The following is a 23,379-nucleotide window of genomic DNA, read 5'->3' as shown; positions in this document are numbered from 1 at the left end:
GGCTCTGGGAGCCATCAACTCTCAGAAATAGTGGGTCTATGCTTCTATCAAAGCAGCGTGTAGCCCAGAAACTTCTTTTTTTGTTTTGTACTAGCAAAGGCTAAATCCATGACACAGCTTAATGTGCCACTTGCAGAGGCCCCATTTCCGCCAAACTGCAGGTCAAGTGCACACACCAGAAACCCACCATAGTAGCTCAAACACACAGGCTGCCACTAACTTGAAAGAAACAACTAGGAACTGTTTTTAGCTCCGTTTTAGAATCTTTTTTCTCAGGTTTTAGGTGGAAATTTTTGCCAACATGTTGGGCGCCATTTGTAGCTAGAGTTTTCCTGCCTTGCCCACAGTCAGGACAAATCTTTGTCACCCGCCAGTCCCACAGCCGCTCAGACCCAACCAAGTAAACACAGAGACTTATATTGCTTACAAACTGTATGGCCGTGGCAGGCTTCTTGCTAACTGTTCTTATAGCTTAAATTAATCCATTTCCATAAATCTATACCTTGCCATGTGGCTAGTGGCTTACTGGCATCTTCACAGTCATGTCAATTAAAACCACCATACAGATCATTAAAAAATAAGGAACATTGTTCCATCTGGTCCTTGAACCCTTCTTTGCTCTATAATTTTATGCTTAGGAGTAAAGCAGATTATTTATATCCATGAGTGTTTCATTTTATCAGTTCATGAGTATAAAGTAACTGTATTTTGGGTCTTCTATAAGTTCTCTAGTTGTGAAACTCTATAATTTAAAAGGATGTATATATCCTCTTTCACTTTAAAGCTCTAGATTCCATGAGTTGGTCTTAATGTTGAAGGTTCCTAAGAATCTTTCAACTGGGAATATGTTTCTCAAAAAAACAAAACCAAAAAAAAAAAAAAAAAGTTAGCATTCACCCTATGCAAAGAAAACTCATATATCTGTGGTAGAGTCCAGTAAAAGACAGCAAAACAAGTAAACCATATTTTTGGAGGAACATATAGATGTGGGAAAGTTCTTTTCTTTTTCTTTTTTTAAGAAGTGTAAGAAATACATTGATGTAACTAAAGATCTCCATTGGCCATATAGAAACATATCAGCATATTCACACAAGTATTGAGTGACAGGGAATTTTATGCTTTTCATTTTAAAAGTAATCACTTCTCTCTGTGTTAATTGTTTTTCTTGTTGCTATGACAAAATGGCTTGCAAAAGCAATTCAAGTGACCATTCATTTGGAGGTCCAGTCCTTCACAGAGAGGAAGACATGGCAAAAGATGCAAGTGACAGTTGATCCCATTGCATGTGCAGTCAGAAAGCAGAGAGAGTTGAACGACTTGCTGAACTTAGTTTCTCCTTTTTATTCAATCCAAGACCCAAGTCAACAGAGTGCTGCCACCCTCATTCAGGGTAGGTGTTACCTCTTCAATTAACTCTTCCTGTAAACTCTCTCTAGACACATCCATTCATGTGTTTCCATGGTAATTAGAAATCTAGACAAGTTGTTGATGAATATTAACCACCACACCATAATTATGACGTTAGTACTTACAGCACTTCTTGTTCTCCCTGAGAGAGTTCACTCTTAGGTTTCTCCAAATGTGCCTTTGACTTTGTCTTAAGTGACTCAGAATAGCAGAAGAATGATTTCTTGTCATAACCTTGACATAAACAGGAAGAAGATAAGATTAGAATAAAAAGGAAAGGGCACAAATAGGTAAAACATACAATATATTCTTACAGTGAACAGTAAGCCTTCACATGTTCTTGAATAGGCAATAAAAGAGTCCAGAAGAGCTATAGGTGGTTCTCCTGTAGCTACTGACTTTTCAGGAAAGCAAGCCAGCCACTCCAGAACTGTACAGCTCATGCCATGGCTGGCAGAGTCAACTGCAGACCAAGAGGGGGAAAAAAGCAAGTAGCCATTTGATCCAGGGTTGCTGTACTCTACACATTCATTGTGACATCTTCTACTCACCATTATCCCAGCTAAAGCCCCAACCGTTCTCATCTACAGTAGACAAATAGGATGTATTGGCATAAAGAAGACAAATAAAGGAAATCATCTAAGCTGGGCGGTGGTGGTGCACGCCTTTAATCCCAGCACTCACTCGGGAGGCAGAGTCAGGCAGATAGCTGTGAGTTCGAGGCCAGCCTGGGCTACCAAGTGAGTTCCAGGAAAGGCGCAAAACTACACAAACTACACAGAGAAACCCTGTCTCGAAAAGCCAAAAAAAAAAAAAAAAAAGGAAATCATCTAAACCTTGAGGAAAAGGTCTAGAGAGCAATTATGATGTGTTTTGAGGATTACAGAGGAGCCTTTGAACATTAAATCTGAAGAAGTAAAGTAACTCAGATTTGAAAGGGAACTTAAAACAAACTTTTATTTTCTATACTACACATATTTTCCTTAAAAAACAAAAACAGTGAGTACCATGTGGAGACATAACTCTAGCCCTTAGCCCTTATGAGTAAAGGTCTGTGTTGGCACCAGCTTGGCTTCTCCATATTCAATGAATTGTGTAATTGTTGTCTTTAGAATGTGGCCTTACCCTCAATTTGTGAAGAACACATCACAGTCTCGGCAACAGCCTGGGTTGTTTGTGGTTTCCCATGGGACACCTTTGGCCAGCAACTCAATAATCTATAACCCAACATTGCTACTGAAAGCTTCATTTGGTGACAAAGAAAAATTCCAGTTGAGGATCTGTCTCACCCATTATATATGGCAATTTCATTTTGATCACCTTCAAATATGTATATGGTTTTGGAAGCTTCTACTCTATTAGGTTTCCATAAGACCCCTCAAATGGCCCTTAATTTTACCTGTCTCTCCCCACAGTCCCTCCTTTACCTCCCTTTCCTCCTCTCCTTAGTTGATCCTTCCATTCCAGCACCCCCATTCATCCTTAACTATTCTATTTCCCTTTTATAGGGAAATGTATCTGTTCCCCCACTCCTCTACTCTATACATAACATCGGTGGTTCTACAGATGTTTTAGCTTTACTTAATTACTGACTTAATTAACAACTAATATCCACATGAATGTGAGTAAGTACTGTATTTGTCTCCTGGATCTGGGAAACCTCATTCAAGATGGTTTTTTCCTAGTTCCATTCATTTGCAAATATGAATTCATTTTTAAGGCTGAGTAATATTCTATCATGTAAATATACCACATTTTCTTCATCCATTAATCTGTTGGCAAACATATACTCTCTTTCTGAATTATTGCTATTATGAATAGAGCAGCAAGGAAAATGTTTGTGCAAGTGTCTCTATAGTAGGATGAAGCATCCTTTAGATATATTCTCAAGGATGGACAGTTAGATCTTGAGGTAGATCAATTCCTGTCTTCCTGATACACTACCAGAGAGATTTCCATAGTGACTGTACAAGTTTCCACTCCAACCAGCAATGAATGAATGTTCACCTTACTCCACATTCTCACCAGCATGAGCTTCCATTTTTTTTTATCTTTTATTGATTCTTTGTGGATTCCACAACATACATCCAATCCCACTTATCTCCCATCCCCATCACTTCTGTCCTCTGCCCATGTAACCTCCCCGACCCAAACAAAACAAAACTTAAAAGAAAAAACAAACCACCCAAAAAAGAGAAGAATCTAATCCTGGAAGCTATAGTTTAGCATCTTGAACCACACAGTTTACCCTTTAGTCCATTCATCTTTACATGTAAACACTTATTCCTATGAATCTGGTTCCATGCCTCTGGCTTCTGCTATACTATCAAATAATGAGTTATATGGGACTCCTCTTGGATAACTTGTTGTTGTCCAGTATCATGGAGATCCTGCAGTTTGGAATCTGTAGAATTGTCACCTTCTTGTACTCTAATAGTTCAGAGATGTGGTGGATTGTTGCATGGGCTAGCTCATAGATAGCTCATAGATAGTTCTGGGCCTGGGTGGTAGCTGAGTTGGTCAGCCTGCCAGCTTTCCCATATTCTAACTACCTGAGAGGGCTCTCCAGAACTGCCTTGTGTTGTTGTTGATGTTAGAAGATTTTTAATTACTGTTTTGTTTTTTTTTATTTCAGCAGGGGTTACAGTCTTGTTTAAATTGTTTGTCTGATCTTGAGTTAACTTTGGTAAGTGTTATGTATCTAGAAAATTATCCCTTTTTTTCAATTTTCTAATTTGATGGAGTATAGATTTTTAAAGTATGTTGTTATAATTCTCTGTATTTCCTTAGTGTCTGTTGTTATGTAGTCATTTTCATCCCTAATTTTGTTAATATGGATCTTTTCTCTCTGTATTTTAGTTAATTTGGTTAAGGTCTATGTTCTTTATTTTCTCAAGGAACCAACTCTTTGTTTCATTAATTCATTGTATTTTATATTTTGTTTTCAATTTTGTTTTTATTGTTTTGTTGTTTTTTGCTTGTTTATTTGTTTCTATTCTGTTGATTTCAGTCCTGGGTTTAATTATTTCTTGCCATCTTTTCCTTTTGGGTGTGATTTCTTAGTTTTATTCTAGAGCTTTTAGGTGTGCTGTTAAGTTACTCATATATGATCTCTCCATTTTTTTTTTAATGTAGGCACTTAGTGCAATGAACCTGTCTCTTAGAACAGCCTTCATTGTGTCCCATAAGTTTAGTTCCATTGTGTTTTCATTTTCATTCATGTCTATAAAGTTTTTAATTTCTTTCCTAGTTTCAGTTTTGACCCATTTTTCATCAGTAGTGAGTTGTTCAGTTCCCATAAGTTTGTAAGCATATCTACCATTAGTAGCTGGCTGTCAGATAGCATTTAGGAAATTATTTTAATTTTCTTTTATCCGTTTATACTTGCTTTATGCCTGAATATGTGGTCAATTTTGGAGAAAGCTCCATGAGGTGTCTAGCAATAGCTGTATTCTGTTGTGTTGAGTAAAATGTTCACTTAATATCTGTTAGGTCCACTCAGTTAACTTCATACATCTCCCACATTGTTTAGATTTTGTTGGAAAGATTGGTCTATTTGTCAGAGTGAGTTATTAAGTCTCCCACTATCAGTGTGTGAGGGTCACTATATAATTTAAGCTGTAGTAGTGTTTCTTTCATGAACGTCTTTGTGTTTGGTGCGTAGAAGTTAAGACTTGCAATGTACTCTTGGTGGATTTTTCCTTTGAGGTGTGTGTAATGTCCTTAAGCCTTTATCTCTTCTGATTAACTGTAGTTTGAAGTCTATTTTGTCAGATACTGAAATGGCTATACCAGCTTGCTTCTTACGTCCATTTGCTTGGAATGTCTTTCTCTGTCCTTTTACCCTAAGATAACATCTATCCTTGATGTTAAGGTGGTTTCTTGGATGCAACAGAAGGGTGGATCCTGTTGTCACATCCTTTCTACATCTATCCTCTCTCTCTCTCTCTCTCTCTCTCTCTCTCTCTCTCTCTCTCTCTCGTTTTTCAAGACAAGGTTTCTCTGTGTAGCTTTGGAGCCTTTCCTGGAACTCACTCTGTAGCCCAGACTGGCCTCGAACTCATAGAGATCCACCTGCCTCTGCCTCCTGAGTGCTGGGATTAAAGGCATGTGCCACTACCTCACACACTGATAGTGGGAGACTTAATAACTCACTCTGACAAATAGACCAATCTTTCCAACAAAATCTAAACAAAAAACTGTGGGAGATATATGAAGTCAACTGAGTGGACCTAACAGTGTCTTTTTACTGAGGAATTGAGACCATTGATGCTGAGAGATATCAATGTGTATTTGGAAGTTTTCCTGTCCTGCCCAGCCAGTGGTCAGGATGAGTCTTTCCCACTCTCATCCCCCAAGTAAACACACAGAGGCTTATATTAATTATAACTGCTTGGTCATTAGCTCAGGCTTATTACCTACTAGTTCCTACACTTAAATTAACCCAGAATTCTTATCTATGTTCAACCATGTAGCTTGGTACCTTTTCTAAATTCTGCCTTGTCATCTTGCTTCTTCTGTGTCTGACTGGTGACTCCTGACTCAGTCCTTCCTCTTCCCAGAACTCTGCTCATCTGCTCGCCCCATCAATACTTCCTGCCTGGCTACTGGCAAATCAGTGTTTTATTTATCAACCAATCAGAGCAACACATATTCACAGCATGCAGAACAACATCCCACAGCATCATTGAGCAATGTTTGTTGATTCCTGTTATTCTGGTGGTGGTGGTGGTGGTGGTGGTGGTGGTGGTGGTGGTGGTGGTGTGAGGGTGTGTGTGTGTGTGGGGGGGGGTTCCTCTTTTGATCTGTTCATTTGGGATTTTTATTTCCTGTGTTTCTGTGTTTTCTTGGGTGTGCTTGGAGTTTTTCTTCTCCTGCCTTTCTTAGGGCTGGATTTGTGGACAGATATCGGTTAAATTTGTTTTTATTATGGAATTTCTTATTTTCTACATCTATTGTGTTTGAAAACTTTGATGGGTATAGTAATGTGGGCTGGCATCTGTGGTCTCTTTGATTTTGCAGAATATCTGTCCTGGCCATTCTGGCTTTTAGAATCTCCATTGAGAAGACAGGTGTTACTCTAGGAGGTCTGCCTTTATAATCTACTTGGCCTTTTTCCCTTGCAGCTCTTAATATTCTTGCTTTGCTCCATACATTTAGTGTTTTGATTATTATGTGTTGAGGGGACTTTCTTTCTGTTCTAGTCTATATGATGTTCTTTACACCTCTTGGACCTTGATAGGCATCTTCTTCTTTATGATAGGGAAATTTTCTTCCTTGATTTTGTTGAAAATATTTTCTGTACTTTTGACCTGGATTTCTTCTCCCTCTTCTATTCCTATTTTTCTTATATTTGTTCTTTTCATAGTGCCCTATATTCCCTGGATGTCTTGTGCCAGGATTTTTTTACACCTAATATTTTCTTTGACCAAGATATCTATGTCTTGTATAGTATCTTTAATGTCTGAGATTCTCTCTTTCATCTTTTATATTCTATTGGCGAGGCTTAACTCTGAGGCTCAAGTTCCTACAATTTTCATTTCCAGATTTCCCCTACATTTTTTTTTATTGGTTCAATTTCCACTTTCAGGTCTTGGAATGTTTTGTTTATTTCCTTCCACTGCATTTTTGTTGTTGTTGTTTGTTTTCATATATTTCTTTAAGGGATTTATTCCTTTCCTAGTTGAGGAACTCTATTTTATTCATAAATGTATTTTAAAGTCCCTGTCATGTGCTTCAACTATGTAGCCTTTCTCATTGCCTATTTTAGTAAACTTGATAAAGACATATTGTCTTGGCTGTCATTGATTGTATTTTTACACTGGTGTCTATGCATCTGGGTTTGGCATGATTGCAACTCTACATGTAAATATCTGATCTTATTTTTGTTGGGTGGGTGTTTTGTCCCTTTTTGTTTGTTTGTTTTCCTTCTCTGATACTTAGGAAGTTATTGTGGCTGTGTATTGCCTTGTAGGAAATTCTTCTGGGATCCTGCTAGGGGTGGCCATTGGGTAAAATGTGTTTCCATAAAATGTTTTCCTAGGTACTGGGAGCTGACTGGTAGGAATAGTCATGGTCAGAAGGGCAGGGGCTGAGGGGTTCTATAGGAGAGAGGAAAACAGTGTGTTCCACTAGGATCTGCTTATTCCTCTGAGGCTGGGTTGGAACAGTGAGGATAGATATATGTCACAACAGGTTGTCTGCAACATAGCTGCATATAAGATTTGGGACTGGATTTGGAGGAAAGGGGGTGTGGGGAGTGGAACTCTGAAGCCTGCCTACCTGTATCACTGGCCTACTTGCTTCTCTGGCAGGTTTAGTAAGGAATAACTGCAGGAGTTGGGGGTTAGGATTACAAAATGAGTAAGGAGGAAAAGATTTGGGTGATCCTCTGACAGAAAGGAGACAGAGGCTGCAGCAAAAGTTCTGTCACAGAGTTGAGGGTGAGACAGGGGGATTAGATTTGGTGGAGAGGAAGAAGAGGTGGTGATCCTCAGGCTATCTACTTCCAGGGTGTCGATGACCTGTGGGCTCCCAGGTAAGGCTCCCTGGAGTTGGAGACCAGGATCAAGTAGTGAGTGTGGGATGAAGAAGGCTGGGGGCAGGAAGGAGAGGAGACTGTTGCAGGTGGTCTGCTACTGAGCGAGGAGTGAGACCAGGGGAATGGATTTGAAGGATAGGAGGGAGAGATGAAGATCTGCAGTTAGCGTATCAGCTTCTCTGGCTGCTTGTGAGTTCCCAGGGAATGAGTGTGAAGTATTTTCATCACTTACATAATGCCATGCATTCAGCACCCAGAACACAACAAATTAATAAAAATAATGGACACAGTAGAAAAGATGTATAAGATGGAAAAGGACAAGGAGTTTCATTAAATATTAAGAAAGAGTAGTTAAATTAATCATTCAGTGGTGGTATAATTTCTGTATTTCTATAATTTGCAAAAACAGAATAATCTTTGATTTTAAGAATATTTAACTTGATAACTGCAATTTTCTTGGATGTCTTTCCAGAATTCTAGAGTAGAGTAAAATAGCTCTGTGAAAGTTTATATTATTTGAGTCTAAATTCTAAGTATTTTATTCAAATTTATACCCACAATACTCAATCTATCAATAATGTGTGTGGACTAAAGTACTCGTAGTTTCTAAAAAATCTATTTTTATTTCTAAAGTTAAGAGTTTGAATTCATATCATGAATAAGTGCTATCATTTACTAAAGAAGAACAAGTAGATGAGAAAAGAACTTCCTTAAAGTTTAATCATTTTGTGCATGAACAAATAGATTCTGTGCATTGATGGATTCATTTTCATCATTAAACGATGCTTCTGCTCTTTAAAAGGTATCTTAGCTTACTTTATGTTCTTAAAGAGAATCTTCACTTACACAGTTTCCTAAACTGCTTAGCATATTTTGCAAAATTTTTCCAAATTTGAATTCTTTGTTTTTACTCTTTTTATTATTAAGAAATTTTCTATTCATTTTACATACCAACCACAGATTCCCCTCCCCTCCCTCTTCCCACTCTCCAACCTTCCCTCCCATTCCCATTCCACCCCCCATTCCCACCTCCTCCAAGGCAAGGCCTTCTGTGGAGAGTCAGCAGAGCCTGATACACTCACCTGAGGCAGGTCCAAGGCCCTCTCCCTGCACTAAGGCTGTGTAAGCTGTCCTACCATAGGCAGTTGGCTCCAAAAAAAATCACTCATGTCCTAGGGATGGATTCTGATCCCATTGCCAGGGGACCTCACAAGCAGATCAAGCTACATAACTGTCTCACCTATGCAGAGGGCCTAGTCCAGTCCCATGGAGGCTCCACAGGTATTGGTTCACAGTTCATGAGTTCCCACTAGTTTGGTTTGGTTGCCTCTGTACATTTCCCCATCGTGATCTTGATGTCCCTTGCTCATAGAATCCCTCTTCTCTCTTTTCGACTGGACTCTTGGAGCTTAGCCTGGTGCTTGGCCATGGATCTCTGTATCTGCTTCCATCAGCTACTGGATGAAGGCTTTATAATGACAGTTAGTATGTTCATTAATCTGATTACCTGCTTAGGCAAGTTCAGGCACCCTCTCCATTATTGCTAGTATAGTAATATTTTATTTGTGCTGAAATGTGATTTTATTTCTATGTTAATAAATAAAGTTGCCTGGAGATCAGAGGTAAAAGCAAGGCATTAAGCAGAAGTCCAGCGGTGGTGGCACATGCCATTAATCTGATCACATGACAGGCAGACTCTCTGTGTAGTCAAGGACACAGCCAAGCGTGGTGACCCTAACCTGTAATCCCAGTACCAACCATAGAATCCTGGAGGTCTGTATAGACAGGCAGTGATGAGGAAGTCATATGGTTGGGTTTAGAGCTGATGAGAAAGCAGAACAGAAAGGCAATAAAAAGACAAGTCACACAGGAAGAAGGTCTCTCTCTCTCAGGGGAAGGACAGGAGCAAGTGGTAAGATAAGGTAGTCTTGGCTCTTCGCTAGTACTCTGATCTCTTGGACTTTTAACTCTGTATTTGGCTCTGTGTTTCTTATTTAATAAGACTGTTTAGAATTTTGTCTACACTAGTGTCTAAGTGGGGTCACCCTTGTGGATTCCTGGGAACTTCCCTAGCACCTGGTTTATCCCTATATCCATGATGTCTCCCTCTATCATGGTATCTCTTTCATTGCTCTTCCACTCTGTCCCTGTTACAGCTCCACCATCCCATCCCCTTATGCTTTCATTCCCCATCCCCTGTCCTCCATTACCCACCCCTCACCCCCAGTCTAATCATGGAGATCTTATCCATTTCCCCTTCCAAGAGCGACCCATGCATCCATCTTGGGGTTCTCCTTGTTAGCTAGCCTCTCTGGAGCTGTGGGGTGTAGTCTGGTTATCCTCTGCTTTACCTCTAGTATCCACTTATGAGTGAGTACATGCCATGTTTGTCCAAATTTGAATTCCAATTAAGTTGTAAAATGCATTTCTGTGGCATATGTGAGAGTGATGATTGTGGAATTACAGCAGCTAATATACTGTATGATTTTAGTAGCTAATATATCCTATAGATCTCTGTTTCATAATTTCTTCTAGTTCTCCTTCTTGCTTTCGTTCCATTTTAAACACATCAAATTGTCCATATTGTTTGTGGAGTCACTTAGACTATGGGGGCCAACCACTTTATGGGAGATTTCTCATGTCTTGTACTAGGATGGTTTCTATTAGGCTATAGTTCATGTGAGGAGCATGGTATAATGGCCCCCCAGCCTGTGTGTGTGTGTGTGTGTGTGTGTGTGTGTGTGTGTGTGTGTGTGTGTGTATGCTTGTATATAAAATACATAGTACAGTTTTCGATAGATAAGTACAATTTGATTCTAAATCTAGAAGTTATTTTTCATTTGTCCTTTTTCTCTTTACCTCCTGTACTGACCAACCTCCCTCAACACCAGATGGAGCCTATCCCCCATTTTTCTGCATCCTACTTCATATAACCTATATCCTGCGATTCCCCCTCAGAAGTCCCTCTTCCTCTGTGGTCTATTTAGCTTCCCTAGCTTCTGTGTTTATGTCGTGTTGTATACTCACAATGGAAGCGTTGGAGCTGGAAACTGCAGATGAAAGAGAACCTGTGGTATTTTAATTCTGGGTCTAGGTTACCTCACTCAATATAATCTTTTCTAGGTTGATCCATTTACTTACAACATTTATTATTTTATTTTTTTACAAGTGAATAGTATTCCATTGTGGAAATCTACCATATTTTCTTTAAACATTTATCTTTTGAAAAACATTAACATTGTTTCCATTTCCTCTTTGGAAATTGGCTGTTGTGAATAGGGCAGCCCAAACCCAAAAGACAGAAAAAAATGATAAAATCAAAACAGAACTTCATGAAATAGAAAAAAAAAAGTATAAAAGAATCAATGAATCTAAGAGCTGGCTCTTTGGGAAGATAAACAAGATTAACAGACCCTTGACCTAACTAACCAAAAGAAAAAAAGAGATGATCCAAATTAACAGAATCAGAAGTGAACAGGAAAGCATTACAAGAATCATCAAAGAAATTCAGAAAAACTTTAATAATCTGTATTCCATTAAGTTAGAAAAACTGGGGGTAAAATGATTAACTTCTTGATTCATTTGAATTACCAAAGTTAAACTAAGAAGAGACCACCAACCTAATTGACCAATAACTATGGAGGAAATTGAAATAGTATTGAAAAGCCTTCTGACTAAATTGTCCAGTTTTAGATGGAATGATTGCAGGATTTGAACAGGCTTTCAAAGAAAAATTGCAAATAATCCATCTTAAGTTCTTACAAAAATAAACAAACAACAAAAGAACCAAAAAGAATACTCCAACACTTGTCCTATGGAGCAAGTATTATTCTAGTACTCAAATCATGTAAATACACACAAAAAAAATAGGAAAAAAAAAACTACAGACCACTATCCCTGATGGACACAGATGCAAAAATCCTCAATAAATATTAGCAAATCAGCAAACTGGGTACAAGCATGTATCGAGAAGACGATCAACTATGATCAAGTTGGCTTTATCCTGGAAATACAGGGCCAATTCAATATATATATATATATATATATATATATATATATATATATATATATGTGAAATTATTAAGGCCACTCCACGTAGTTAAAAGGAAGATTTATTTAGTGGGTGACTTACAAATGAAGAAATTGGTAGATTGTGGGGGTCTGGGGAAGGTGTATCGCAGTCCAGCAGTATTCTCTGGAGCTCTGCTCAGTCAACCTCCACCGTCTAGGGTCCAGGAACAAAGAGAGCGCTAGCCCATCCAGGTCTCGGGTCTCCAGATGCCTCCCTTGGACCCGCCTCATAGGCGTGACAGTTGCCAGAGTCTCAATAGGGGTTGGAACTTCCAGATCCAAGCTGGAATGGCTACCCACTACATCTCCCCCTTTTTGTCTAAATAAGAAGGTTCTAAACTAGTACAAGACTATATACAAAGGAATGGTTATGAAATATTGTCCAGAAATAATGAGGGATAATGACCTAGATAAGATGGAACTACAAGCAATTGAAACAATATCAAGCAAGAAACACATACTAAAATCCAGAGAAGTAAAGAGCATAGGTAAATGGCATGTTATAAAGATCATTCCAAAAGGTGTCCTATCCTGAAGAACCTTAATCTAATACTTAATATGTTATATCTAAGATATTATATATAGTAAGTTGTAACTATAACTGCTAGTCTTCAATCCCATCAAAGACCTGAGAAGGAGCATAATGGTACCTGAGAAATGGAAGATGGATTCAAGCAACTTTCAGGAGTCTTGCAAGAGCAGACAGCTGGCAGCCTGGACAGTTACCTAATGTTTTTCAGCATTGTTGGTGCATTTAAATTGGCTACAGGCCTAGAGTATCTGACAGACCATTTTCAGAAGCAGGAATTCTGAAAGACCATCTTACCCTGTCTTGGCAGAGTAGAGTGATTGCTTTCCTTGTGTCCCGCTTGTCCAGGAAGGACAGAATTGCATTCGTACTGTCAGCCGTCAAGGCAAGGGCAGTTCTTTGCCCAATAGGCCATTTTGTGCCAAGAAGACAAACTTCCAAATGGAAATGTCTTAGAAGCCCAACATTCTCTCGGGATCAAATTGGCACAGCCAGGAGCAATTGTGTCTCATGTCAACAGAATTATAAGTTATTTAAATGCCATATTCTCTAGGTCTATGAAGTGTTTGAAGATTACCTGTCCATCTGACCTATGTATCTGTAAATCTGGATAACCTAACTAATGTAACTATAGAGATGACAGTCATAGGTGACTATAAATCTATAAGTCTTATCTACTGAAATAACCTAAGGACTAAGGCTTCATGTAAACAAGGTAAACAGTCTATAAACGAATGTATGGTGAAGAACGATGACTTTAAAATTGTGACAATACACAAGATATTTATAACAGAGGTAGGAATATATAGTGTGATATGTAGTATGACAATAATCTTAAATATATATCAATATACTGAATATCATATATATATGTCAATAAATAAAATAAATCATACAAATTAATTAAAGACAAAAATGACACCTTTATCTCAATATATGTAGAAAAACTGACCAAATCCAATATGCTTTTATGAAAAAAATTCTAGAGAAAGGAGGACTAGAAGGAACATATTTCAACATAATATGAGCTATATATCAAAACCCAACAGCCAAAATTAGCCTAAATGGAAAAAGAAAAGAAAACTGGAAGCAATCCCATTTAAATGAGGAATAAGGCCAGACTGTCCACTGTCTCCACTCACTGTAAGCACTGGCTGGGGTAGAAGGCAAGAGAAGGAAATTAAAGAGATATAAGTAAGAAAAGAAGAGAAGTCAAATTATCCCTATTTGCAATTATATATTTTACATAAGAGATACCCAAAAATTACACCAGAAAATGGCTATAAGCAATCAACAATTTCAGAACAGTCCAGAATATAAAATAATCTTATTTAAAAAAAAAAACAGTATCCTTTCTGTATACCAACAATGAACACATTGAAGAAAAGATAATGGGCATACTCCCCATTAACACATGTATCAAAGACAATAAAATATCTTGGAATAAACCTAGCCAAGGAGGTAAAAGAACTCTACAATGAAAACTTCCAATTTCTCCAAGAAGAGACTGATAAAGATACTAGAAAATGGAAGAGTCCCATGTTCACGGATATTATAGAATTAATATTGTGAAAATGACTGTCTTGCCAAAAACAATTAACAAATTCAATGAAATCATAATCAAAATATCCACAAATTTTTTCATGAAAATAGAAAAAAAACAAATTTTATATGAAATAGAATGGACCCTGGATAGCCAAAGCAATTCTTATAGAAAAGAGTAATAAAAAAATGGATTGGGATTCCAGACTTCAAGATATATTATAGATCTACAGTAATAAAACCAATATGGTGCTGGTATAAAAAAGACATGTAGGCCAAAGGAATGAACTAAGACCCAAATATGAGTACTTTTAACTACAGCCATTTGATATTTAAGAAACAGACAAAAATATACACTAGAGTAAAGTCAGAGTCTTCAACAAATAGTGCTAGGGAAACAGAGTATTCACATTCAGAGGGAAAAAATTAGACCCAGTATCTATCACTCTGTGCAAAAATTAGGTTAATTTGGATCAAAGACCTCCATCTGAAGCTAAAACACTAGAAGAAAATATAGGCAGTGCACTACATGATATAGGTATATGAAATGAATTTTCTACAGTACTCCATTTGCCTGGGAATTAAGGCAAAAAATTGACAAGTGGGACCTCATGAACCTAAAAAATTTCTTCAGAGTAAAAACAAACAGATAGATAGATAGATAGATAGATAGATAGATAGATAGATAGATAAATGAATAAATGGAGTGAAGATGAATCCTACAGAATGGAAGAGAATCTTTGCCAACCACACACACACACACACACACACACACACACACACACACACATACACATTGTGTGTGTGTGTGTATGTGTATATATATATATATATATATGTATATATATATATACATATATATATATATATTGAGAGAGAGAGGATTAACATAAAAAATATACAAAGAAACCAAAACATAAATTAAACTATCTTGAGTTAGATAAGATTGCAGGCATGTAAAATTACATCAATTAAAAATGTGCAAGGGTTCTAAACAGAGTTCTACACAGAAGAAATAAGAATGGGTAAATAATATCTCAAAATGTGTTCCTTGTTCTCAGTAGTTAGGAGATGTGAATCAAGCAACTTTGAGATTTCTCCTTGATAAGGTCATAATGACTAAGGTATACAAAATAGCTGCAAATGCCCTGTTTGTGGGTGTGCAAATTGGTGATGTCACTGTAGAAATCAGTATAAAGAGAGCTCAAAAGCTAAAAATAAATCTATCATATGACGCATCTATACCAGTCCTTGGCATATGCCCAAATGACTTGACATCCTACTCCACAGGTACTATACACACTTTTAAATTTTAAATAAAATCAAGCATAGTTTTATTGTCAATCATTTATAATTCCATTTTTCATTCCTTTGTTTTTCTTTGTTTTGGGGTGTGTGTGTGTGTGTGCACACGTGCATATTTTCAGTTGGAGTTTGCTTTATAAACTAGGTTGGCCCCAAACTATCCTCATCGCTAGGTTCCTGAGTTAGATAAGATTGCAGGCATGTAACATTACATCCAACTCATTTATCATTACTTTAGGGACAAAGAATTCAAAATCTTTTCTCCTTGTGCATTACCACAAACTATAATCACTCTATTGTGCAATAACTCAAAAGAAATATAGAATACAAGTAACCTAGAGGAGAGAAAAACAGTGCACAACCAGCCTAGAGGACAAAATCATACTGGATAAGTAGCCCAGTTGTCAGAAACACAGAAGAAAACAACCTGGATTTCATAATCACAGACCATAACTAACATCAGATAAAAGGGGGGAATAACCAACCTAGAAGACAGTACCAATAAAGATAAATAACCCAGATAGAAGAAAATTAGAGGGAAGCTGAACCAGATAATAGAATCCCAAGATAATTTAGAGATGCCATTTTCATACATCAAAACATTGGAACAGTTTTGACTATACATAGCAGTTACATGCAAATAGACTGCTTAAAGCTGATAAAACTGAATAAGCAAAAACTATGGACTAGTAAGGATTGCTTTTCTGCTCTGTAGCACATGTGCACTATAACTTAGTGATTGCAGGATGACGAATTCACACCCAGGATATGACAGATGATGAGGACAGTGAGTACAGAGTAAGGAGTACACAATAGCTTAGACTTTTCTTTAGTCCAATTGTGTGCTCTCTGACATACCCTCTCAGTCCACACTCCTTCATTTTGTTGCACACAGGAAAGTTTCGAATCGCCACCACCTGCAGGGGTGCCCAAAGCTTTCATTGTCTCTTAAAGCTAGAAGACAGGTACAAAATAGCGTACAAGCAACAGGCATTACAAGAAAAGGTGAACAGATATCAAACCTGGTCTCAGCATTGAGTTTAGAGAAAGCTAATTAGAACATTTTTCATATTATCATTTATTATATAATAATGCAAGTCAAATGTGAAAAGGACTGAGTTTGATAAAATATTATTATTTTTCTCATTGTCATAAGGAAATAAAAGAAAAATGTTTTGAATAATGTTTTTATTTCCCTTGTGAACACAATGCTTTGCCAATGTGTGGTGAAATAGCTATGCAAATGTAGACACATCTTATTAAATTTTATGTTTTCTTCAGTTTATTTCAAATAGCCTGCTTTTGGTATCAGGAGAGATTTATTGCCAATATTTTGTAACTAAAATTTAGAACAATACATCAAAACTATTAGAAGTCTGTTTATAGATCATTTTGTGTTATGAATAATACAACAGGATTTATATTATGAGCTATAAAATTTTCAATTCTCCAGTGTGGATTCAGATAAAATGGGGAGAAAAGTCATGATATATGACAAATCATATTGTCTTGATTTTAATGTCTTTAGATTTTCCTAAAGTTGACACATTATCACTCAGCTGTCATATTTAGCTTTTATGTAAAGATTTTTCTTTTTATATATGTAACATATATTTACAGTTATTAATTTATTAGTATTTTCATTAAGTGAAACATTTAATTATCAAAAATTTTCAAAAGCATTGTGTTCAAAATTATTTCAAAGTTTATAAATCTTAAAGTGATTTTATCAATAGGAATATTTTATCTTCTTCAGTATCTTAATATTTGAAATAATTTTAAACTTACAGAAAAGTATCAAAGTTATTAACATAATGTCCACATTGCATGCACCCAATATACCAGACTGTAGCAATGAAGATGCTAAGTATCATCATTTGAGTGTTTGGTATCTTTAGTTTTTCAACTGAAAAGTTGCTATGTGTCCCTTTCCAAACTCTACTCTTTGGAAGGCATCATTACATTTAGATTATATGATGCATTTACAACATTACTTCAAGATACAACACAGTATACCAATCAGGGTACCCCATAAAACATAAAAATAGAACTTCCATGCAAACCTGTTTGTATTAATGTATTTTTACATTTCATCTATTGTAGACAAAAGCTGCAAGGTACTAGCTACTGTGGAATCTAGTAACTGGATCAAGGAACCAGCAGGTCCTGTAGGATCACAGAAAGGAGTTGACCATGCACCTGTGAGGTGTAATTTATCCTTATGTGTGAATTACTGCTTTTGCTTTTAAAGACTTTAAATGACATTCAAGTTCACTTGCATCATTGAAGATGATGATTGAAGACCTTAATTAAGATCAGCAGACTGGGATGAGGAGATGGCCCGTTCACTGAAGATTGGACTCACCTTTAAGTACCTTTACATAGGTCGGAAAGATGGAGCAGCAGTCAAGAGGACTTGCTTTTCTTGCAGAGAACTGGGGTTTGGCTCTCAGCCCCTATTTCAGGTGGCTCATTGCTATCCAGAACTCTACTTCTAAGTGATCTCATTGCCTCTTTGGTGTCCTCAGGCACCTGAAATCAGGTGGTGCATGTGCATGGGTGTGTATAAACACACATACACACAAGAATATATTTGTGCACACACACATACATACACATAAAACGAATACTGTCTCATCAACGACACTAAGGTTTGTGTTTAGTCATATAGCAAAGTACTCTAAACTAATCAGACAGACTCATAAACAAAACTCAAGAGCTGTAGATTAAATTATTTCTGTCACAACAAGACCTAGTACTAACCTAAGTTTTTGCTTTGTCTCCAAATAACCTTAAGTTTGTTTCCTGACATTTCCCTTTTCAAAGAAATAAACAGACTAACAAAATACAATGTGACTACATTGGAAAACTAACTGTAATTTTCTTACAAAAAGAAATAATCAAAAAAGAAAACTGATAAGCAAAAAGCATAAACCACTAGTATGTTTTAGCCCCATTTACAACTAAGAAAACAAGATACAAATTTCTGTCAGTTACAGATAATTCTTTATTTTGAATAGAAAATTCATTCAAAGGTTTAGCCCGAGTTTCCCTACACAGAGCTTGTGATGGAGGCTTGTGGGTAATTTATTTTGAAATGTAAGCCTACGATACAAGAAGGAAATGCAAGCACACAGAAAAATTAGTGAGAATAGAAATGTGTCTCTTGAAATGGCCAGTGCTACATTCAAAGATACTTCTCTTTTGAAGCATCATATAAAGTAAGCTCAGAATTTTTTTTCCATTTCCCAAAGAGCTAAGTTATTTGAAATTGTCTTCTTTCTTGTGAGACCTGACAGTTGTATAAGAGTATGGCACTGGGCTTCTAGAAGATAGGAAGGAACTGAGAGAACCTAAGTAGGTTAGATAGTGGATAAAGCTGGTCTTAACTGAAGGTTGTAGGATAAAGGAAGCTGGTCTTAGCTGCAAGTTGTAGGGTAGTGGAGAATGCTGATCTTAGCTGCAAGTTTTAGGGTAGTGGAGGGTGATGGTCTTAGCTGCAGGTTGTTGGGTAGTGGGGGATGCTGATCTTAGCTGCAGGTTGTAGGCTAGTGTGGAGGGTGATGGTCTTAGCTGCAGGTTGCAGGATGGAGAAGGATTCTGAGCTTTCTCAAGAAACAAGTCAAGCCTGGAATGTCACATGTGTAGGTTACAGGCAGCTTGTGAAGTGTGAAGGTAGACATAAGAGGTGTCAAGACATGTGGCTAAATTGTATGATCATGCCCAATAACATTAACCTCAATCTCTATCTAGTTCATTGTCAGAAATGCACAGCTCTGGAAGTATTTAATTTACACAAAGCAAATATTAACTTCTTTATTTACTGGGGTGGTTCATAGAACTAGAACGGCTGGGATGATGTGGGTTTTTTTTTTTTTTTTCAAACGTTGAAAGACAATGAACATTGGAGGATTTCTTAATGTGTAACATGGCTTTCTGACTGAGGATCCTGACACTCTGCTGTCTTTCATCAGATACCTACTCATTATTTGGTCTGAAAATAGCTTTTTTTATTCTATTCCATTTAAGCAACTGATGCCTCTTACTGCAATGTTCTAGTAACAGAAATAATCTGAATACTGCACATTTGCTTTTAGCATTTGGATAACTTCCAGATCTTTTTCTGTAAGCAGCATCCCTCTTCTTGAGACAAAAGCTAGCAATTTTATATTTTTTTCTGATGTCTTTGTTGCAAACTCCCATGGAAACTGAATTACAACATTTCAACATGGTGAAAATTTTATAACCATTTTCTTTAAAATTCACTCCTCTTTCTTGGTTTGGTGTTTTAAGGACGAACAATTAGCTGCAAATATATCACTTTCTTTTTAACTTGAGAAGTTTGGAATTTCAACAATAAATATTTTTCTCACACAGATAAAACTAAAAATAAAGTGCTTCCGAATACACAGCAATTGTGGGTGGAGATTAGTAACACTAGTACCAAATGAAATTTAAACATCACAGCAAAGTTGACCAAAAGGTTCTCTCCATTTGATGATCTCTGCCCAGATGGTATATTCCCCTGTCGATATTTTTTAACTGTGTTTGCAAATTTTCTTTGATCTTATTAAAATAGCTGTCCAGTTTCAGGTATTGGCCAGTATTTTATGTAGTCCCCTGGTTAGAAGAGACAGACATCTGTTGTGTGCTCACATTGAGCTAAATGTGTCACACACTACTTCCAGCCATTCTCCAAACGACTTCATTACCACCATGACGTGACAGCTGTACCCTGACCTGGCTTAGAAAGGACCGCCAACCCAAGAGTAAGAATAAATGAACGTGTGCATCTCCACAGTCAGTGTAACAAACCTAATTTCAGAAAGCCAGCAGAGGCTGCCTCCACACAAACACAGAGGGTAAGTTTAAATCTAGCCTAGCTTCTATTACTGTTTCCATTCAACCTTTTGTGAGGTTTTCCTATCAGATATTCTGATCAGTTTAGCATCTCTAGAATTTCTGCAACTTTCTTTAACACCGTGACCACATTGCCCCTATTCTCGACACATGGTCTCCCTTCTCTATACTGTGTGTTTTCTGACTCTACCATCACTAAATGCTAGTCACCATTATATACTGCCTCTGTCTCTTCTCACACACTTTATGTTGAATATGTCTTAATCTGGTCTCTAAACTTACCAGAACCCCACGCCCTGCTGCTCTTGCCTCAGTTCTCTATAAAATCCCGCTTAAATGCACCTTGGTTGCTTTTTATGTGATTTTGAAACTGATAGTGTTCCCTTAGAAGATTATTTTTTCTTTTAAATAACTGGGTTAGTATGGAAAAAAGTTGAGCCTACAAATTAATATTTTTTGCAATCCCAGATGTGTAGATATAGTAGGAACTGAAGCTGGGAAAGTAAGATCTTATTGTAAAAAGCTATAAAATAAATTGGGGTTTATATTAATAGATGGAAGAAGGACACAGATAGTCTAGACTTCAAGGGAAGAATGACCATAAAGTTGTTCTGACAAATTCCGAATTCCAAGGCCAGTAGAGACAAGTGCCTTTATTAGCAGAAAAGAACAGATTGGATCTAATTCACTAAAGCCTCCTCATTCTAGTCCAAGAAGGATTCGATGTAAATAAAGATATACTTATGCTTTGTTAAGTCATTATTGTGGGGTTAAGAAAATAGTGTTTTGAAAAGAAATCTCAGGCAAAACTGAGGGGGGAAATGCAGAGGAAAAGAGGGGGAAAGAATGCCAGGGGAGTCAGGTAGGACTGTGGTGATATTTTGCTTGTGCTCTAACAAATAAAGCTTGCCTGAAGATGAGAGTGAAATACAGAGTTAGCCACTAGTTAGCCATAGAGGCCAGACAGTGGTGGCACACATCTTTAATCCTAGCACTTGGGAGGAGGAAGCAGGAAGACCAGGAGTTCAAGGCCACTCTGGGCTACACAAAATTGAACCTGTCTAAAAGAGAAACACAGTCCAGGCTGTGGTAGCTCTTACCTTTGACCCCAGCACTTGGGATCTCATGCCTTTGATCCCAGTACTTGGGAGGTACACACCTTTAATCTCAGCATTAGGGAGGTGGAGACAAGAATACAAGGCAAGAGGAGACAGTAGCTTACCACTTTCCGTCTGAGGGTTCGGTAGAGGAAAGAAGTCTCTATAGCGGCTAGCTCCTTTACTTCTCCAATCTTTCAGCATTTACCCTGATATCTGACTCCACGATTTTATTATTAAGATGAATTACAATTTACACTACATAGGACTCCAACAGCTTCATGGCCCAGGCTAAGAGCTGAAATCAAGCCAAAGATGACTGAAAAGCACTGTAGTTAAAAAAACAAGAAAACATAATCCTAAATCCGTCATGAACAGCAAAGTGAATGGTCAAAATGCATAGAAAAATAAATCTAAACTTAGGTCATAATAGACCAAAAATTAATGGTCTTTATGGTCTGGCACAGTATTATGAAAGAAGGCTTTTGTATAACCACATTCCTGAAAAGTCCAAAATATCTCACCTTACTACTGAAAATAAAATACTTGTTTTTTGAGGAACAGAATTCAATGTTGGGGTTATATCTTAGTGATAGAGTCTGAGACACTGTAGTAGCTATCCAACACTTTCAAAAACAAACAAATAAGATATAGAGTTCCATATGGCTTTTAAATTAACATTCTGTGAGCATATATACTATCAAGTGGAATTATTTCAGTATAATATGCATTTGACATGCAGTTAATTTGTGTAAATTATTTCTCTACTCAAATAGTTGACCTTTCATAAATACATCAACAATTTCAAGGTGATATTTAAATACCAGCCTTATTTTCTAGGTATCAAGTTTTTCCTTCCTGATCAACTCTTCTTTTTTTTAATTCCATAAGAAATTAGTAAAATGAAATCCTGCAACTTGAATTCTCTTACATACATATTTTGCCTTTCATGAACCTTTTTTTTTATGCTAACCCCATTGTCTTACTTTGACCACTGAATAAAGGCAGAATTCAACTCTTTTAAATATCTGATTTGCACAAGACTAGACAACTCAAGCCACAAATTGCATTTGCCCTCTTATCCTTGACCTTCATGCCTGTAGAGGATTGTGTTTCTATCATTCACCATTTATTAGTGTGTGTTTACTGAGAATCTGGCAAGTCCCAGGCATTGGGAACCAACAGGAACCCAACACTTCTGGACATTCTAGTCTAGTAGGTGGATCCAACAGCAAGCAAGGAAATGTACAAATAAAAATAATTTTTACTGTGAAAGTTGTTTTGAATGGAATTATTATAATATTGTGGCAGGAAAAAATATTTCAAAAGGCAAATCAAAAATTCATGAAATTTCATTAGACAACAGTTTTTCTCAAGATAACATTTTTTATTTAAAATAAATTCTTCATACAATATATTCTGATTAGGTCTCCTCTCCCCCAATCCCTCCCTGTTGCTCATCTTCCCACACACCCTAATTCACATATCATATTGCTCTATCTCATTAGAAAACAAACAGGCATCTTTTAAAAAGAAAAGAAAGAAAGAATAAAATAAGATTTAAAAAAATCAGAATAGGACAAAACAAATGAACAGAAAAACAAAGAGCCAAAGTAAAAGCACAAATAACACATACCCACAGAGACAGACACATTGGCAAAAAGTTTCTGTATGGCAAAGGACAGCATCATTTGGACAAAGCATCAGCCTACATATAGAAAAAAGATTTTTACCAACTACACATTCAATTGAGGGTTAATTTCCAAAATGTATAAAAAAAAACTAGAGAAACTGAACATCAAGAAAACAAATAACCCAGTTAAAAATGGGCTACAAATCTAAACAGAGTATTCTCAAAAAAAGGAAACGCAAATGGCTGAGAATGCGAAAAAGTTAAAGTAATATTCAACATTTTTAGTCATCAGGGAAATGCAAATCAAACCTACTGTATGATTTAATCTTATACCAGTCAGAATGGCTAGGATCAATAAAACATGTGACAGGTCATGTTGGCATGGATGCAGAGT

Source organism: Peromyscus leucopus, chromosome 16_21 (assembly GCF_004664715.2).
Source record: "Peromyscus leucopus breed LL Stock chromosome 16_21, UCI_PerLeu_2.1, whole genome shotgun sequence".
Taxonomy (NCBI): Eukaryota; Metazoa; Chordata; class Mammalia; order Rodentia; family Cricetidae; genus Peromyscus; species Peromyscus leucopus.
Note: the sequence above shows the minus strand (reverse complement) of the source record.